The following is a 5,413-nucleotide window of genomic DNA, read 5'->3' on the forward strand; positions in this document are numbered from 1 at the left end:
TTAACTAATAATAATAATCTTGGCATCCATGTCAATAACATTTTTGGATTATTAGAAATTAAAGACAAAAGCTAAAATTTATTAAATTATATTATAAAATTACTATTAGATATTACATTAGATATATATACTATTAGAACTATTAACTCACTATTAAAGATTATAATTCCTATCAATCAAATCTTTCATATAAAGATTTAATTTTTTTAATTTAAGATTTTACTATTGTATCATAAATTGTTCTCAAAAACTTATATAATAGAAAGAAATTATATAAATAATTTATAGATATTGTATTGATTTTAATTTATGGGATGATTTTAATTTTTTATATTTAAACTTATATTTACATTAATTCTATTTTGTATTAGAGTATAATTTATTTATATATTATATAATATTTGATGGATCAGTTATTTTATATATTATATTATTTTAAAATATATTATATTAATTATAATATTAGTTACTTCTTCAAAGATTAGAATTGTAAATATTTAAAATGTTACAAATTAAATTAAATTAATTATAAACAAAGTTTAAAGTTGTGATAAATTTGTAAAATTATAGCAACAATTTGAAGGAACTTTATTGTTATGCAATGCAACCTTGTGCTAAAGTCAGAGAGGAAAATTTGGAGCACTCAACAAAGTTGAAAATTCTATTATTTGTGGGAGTTAATTCAAAGCTGCAATAGGAAGATCCATGATAAAACTTACACATAATATAATTTCAAAGTGTCATGGGTTCATATTGTCAATTAATACAGTCAAGAGAAAATATTTTTGGCAAGTATTGGTATCTAGACGTCGGGCATAATAATTTGTCTCGAAACAATATAATTCAAATGAAATAGACAAATATTTATTATGCACAGAGTCTCTATTGTTTACGATTGCAAGTGGTAGTTGCGTGTGACATAAATTAATATTTTGAATAATATTTTAACCAAGATAGAAGAACAATAGTATGAGAGGTAGTTGACACTAAAAATGTAGGCCTTAATCGCTAAATGTGTGTGGACAAATGATTTGTGCTGGAATGTAAGTGTATTCTTTCTATCTAGCAAGCAACACAATGTTGAATCAAATACATATAATCTTTCTGATGATCGATCATTTCTAGAAGTATTGGACTTTATATATCTCTTGTGAGGCATCTTAGTGTTGTTGAAGATTCTAGGTTTGTGTGCTTCGTTATTAAGAATTCTAGCCAGCCATTGGAGAATAACTTGTACTGCTAATATATTGATTAGTCTTCAACTAGGAATCTCTAAAAATGGTCTAGGTTTGCCAATAACCAGATCAAATGTTTAAAATTTGATGTTACTATACAATCCCATATGTACTGTTATCCATTTTTTGAGTCATGTATTAGACTATGATAATTAAAGGATGTCCAATTCATTACATTAGGAAGTAAAAGTTTAAACTATGATAGACCAATAGTGGCTTGGACCTTAGGAGTTCAAGAAACTTTAGATTCAAACTTCCATTTTATTCTTTGATAGTCAAGCTCCAACTTTTGAGAATAGTAACAATCTAAAATAATAATAATAAATTATTTGATAGATCTCTTGAGAGAAAAATAGTAGCATCATGGGAAGAATACAAGGCTTGGGAAAAATTAGAAAGTTGTTGACTATAAAGGAAATCTTAGTATTATCTATTAGGGCAAAACTCTTAGTCATTTACAAGGTAGAGTTGGTCGGTCAACAATATGACTGACCCACAATAAAAGGTTGAGCTACAAAGATAATAAGTGCACAAGTTCAATATGTGTCGAGTTGTATATAGTCACTGAGCATTCTATGGTTTCCAAGCTATCTAGAAAGAAATACATCATATAAGCTGAGTGTTATATGAGTAGATTGATTCATAAAAATAGTTCAAGTCGAGCATAGTCTATATCGAGGATCAGTAGGACGAACCAAGCATGACCAAGCGTCAAAGGTAATATGTGCCAAGTTATGTAGTTTGAGTATATGAGTTTGGAATGACACAAAATATTATGTAACCCATTTTTCCAAGCATGAAATGTGTTTCTATGATCAAAGTGAAGATCAAGGAGGTGATTACGCCTATAATTATTTATCACCAATCCCTATGCAGTATGAAGGACCAATCAAAAAAGTGGAAAGCTTAAGCAACAAAAAGGATGAATGAAAATTATTTATTTCATTCTAGAAGTTTATTAAGATGGCTATTTAAGAAGGTTCCACAACTAAATTTAGAGAGAGTTCTTGCGAGTTGAAAGGTTGTGTGTATGCGAAGTTGAAGGAGAATCAATGTTGAAGAACTAAAGGCGACTGAGCAATGTAGTGAGGAGTTATTGCAAATCGGTCATATTGAGGTGATCAAATATTGGAAAGAGAATATCTATTATCAACAATTTAGTGTAGACCGAAGGATTAAGGTATTATTACATTTTAATCAGTGTATTAGGTGAATCTCTTAATAGAGTAGTCCTAACAGACCTATTGTAAATCTCCTAATGGAGTAGTCACTTAATTGTGAAGTTAAATCATTTTGTAAATGTAGATTTAATAGTCTTGTATTCTTTTAATAAAGAAGACCCCTCACAAGGTAGATCATCAGAAGTGATAAAATTGTAGCCCTAACAGGCACTTTGAACCTGTAGTAGTGAAGATTTTGTGGGTGTCATCCCCACTACAATTTTACCTTCACCTTGGAGGGTTTCTACGTTACCAAATCTTGTGTCAAGTGTTGTTCACTTGATTATGTATATTATTCATGCTAGTAGATGGTAGATCTAGTACTACATGTTAATACATGATGTTATGTGATTAAGGTTAATGGCAAGAATGGTGAATTGTGTTGAGTGTGGATTATGTTTGAAGTGGTAAAAAAATTTGGAGATCCTGATTCACCACCCCCTCCCCCCCTCAGCATCTTACTTTCCCATTATATTTCCAACAATTGGTATTAGAGGTCAACTCTCTAAGAAGAAGTCTAACCATTTGAGAGTCAAATTAATTGGAGATGGAAGCCTACAAACTTGAAATGCTGAATGAAAATTCAAAGCTTGATTTGTAGATTGTATTGGAGCAAGTTAAGGCTACAAAGGAGGAATTGAGAAAATCCTTGAAAAGAAGGAAGGAGATGACAATCCAACAAAATGATACACAATATCAAGAAGAACACTTTGAGGACTTATGCAATGAAGGAAGATCTAGTGAATCTGATGCAACCATAGCATATCTATTGGAGAAGAACAACAATTTGAATAAAGAAGTGAGAACATTGAAGAGAGAACATGAAATGCACTTAGTAAGACTATCTGAAGTTATGGAACAAAAAAAATAAGATGAAGATGATAAGGCAATGATGAATGAAGATAAGAGGCAAATGGCCACAAGACTTGATGAAAGAATTGCTTAAGTATAAAGGCTGACACACAGTCAATTTGACATGGTCAATGAATTATTAAGTGGAATTCATGAAATTACTAGGAAGGTGGAAGAGATTGTACATATGAGATCAAAAAATAATCAGTTGAAAAATGAATTGAGAGGTAACAAAAGAAATTATTGAAAGAATGAACAGATCTGGAGAGGCCATGAAAAAACTTGATGAATAGTTAAAAGTACAAAGAAGACCCCATGATACTACTATATTAGGCTATACCAAGTTCATATCATCTACTAAACAAGGTGAGTTATCACAACATGGAAAACAAAGGAATGGGAAACCAAAGAGAAATAAGCCTACATGCTATCACTGTAGAAAACCAGATCATACAACAAATGTTTGCAGGAGCAGAACTAGTAAGTCCAATCTTAAACCTAAATTTGATGGTTATTACTTTAATTGCAACAAGTATGGATACCAATCATATGAGTGTAGATCAAAGATCAATAAAACACCGACTACATCTAGATTTAAAGGTTACTGCTACACATGTCAAAAGTATGGTCATAAGGCACAAGATTGCTGATATAATGAAAAATATAGTTGGACACCTAAGAGACAAGTTAATGCAATAAATTAGGATTACAATACTTGGGTCACTTGTCAGTTATGTGGAAAGTATGGACATATTGCAGAAAATTGTGCAAGAACACATTTAAGAGGAAGATCTAGAAATGAAAAGAACTTTGGTTATGTATGCTTTCACTATCAAAAGGTTAGTCACCTAAGCAAAGAATGTAGGAATCAAGCACCAACACCTAATGATGAAAAGAACAATGAAAAAACATAAGTTGGTGCTAGAGAAGTAAGAAGCCAAATGAATAAAACCTAGAAGAAAAAATATGAAGGAAGCAACATTTCAAGTGAAGTAGTTCTGATCACCCAATCCAATGGATCAGGTGATTCCAACACCACAAACTAAGATAAAGAAATATGGAACTGTATTTCAAGCTATCAAATTATACATTAGTTTCTAATATTGAAAGCATGAAAGTCCAAATTAGCATAAGATTAAATGCATAAGGACAAATTACTAATATCATCTGAGTGTATATGTTTGGATATCAAGTTGCAAAGTCAGTAATGGTTGAGTGTTAGTATTGAAGTTTGAAAAGTGTTAAGCGACTGAGTAAATTGTTTAACAATGACCAAATCATGGTTTTGGCCGAGTGTTACTATTGAGTTTCATAGTAGTGGTTGAGACAACTTGTATTTCACCCACTATAGGTACTAAACACTAGTGAGCCCCTAAAATTGCATTTTTGACCTATATAGAAAAGTTTATCATTCATTTTGATCACATTGCATTCAAGCTTTGAAGAGTGAATTTAGCATGATTTATTTATATGTGTGGTTAAGTGAATCTAAAATAATTTTAGAGCTTTTCGTCAACATTAGAAGTGGATTTGTGAGCAGTTGTGTTGAAGCCGAGTCAAGTATAGTTTTGTTGATCAAACCCTAGTTGTGATTATGGCATCCAAATCATCAGTTATAGAGAAGAGGATGGAATTGAAGGTAGAAAAGGCTAGTAATGTTAAAATGGTTAGAAATGAAGTATGTAAGCCACCAAAATTCAAGGCATATCCTAAGATTGTGATGAAGGGAGATTCTTTTAGAGCCCTATCCTTGATCCCGCCAAGAGTTATTTTGATCCATGATGTGTGATCATGTTATATGTGCAAGATTGGTGAGGTAGGTGATTTTGAATTAAGAAGTGTGTATGAGAAGTTGTGTGTAGATGGGAAATTGAAGGATAAACATAAGCATATTTTTGAGAAAGGGCTTACACATGCCCCAAACTTCCCTAATTTTTCAAGATTGAGTGGACTAAGATTATACTGAGCCAAGTTCATGATATGAAGTCGTGGTTGGAGGGAGAACCAATTGAGATCACAAGGTAGATCATTCATTGAGTGACTAGATATCTTCTTACAAATAAGGTTTAAAGCATTTGATGCCAAAACAAGGAGACTATTGAGACT

This window comes from Cupressus sempervirens, chromosome 7, assembly GCF_028749045.1.
Source record: "Cupressus sempervirens isolate cs-2001-9-10 chromosome 7, ASM2874904v1, whole genome shotgun sequence".
Taxonomy (NCBI): Eukaryota; Viridiplantae; Streptophyta; class Pinopsida; order Cupressales; family Cupressaceae; genus Cupressus; species Cupressus sempervirens.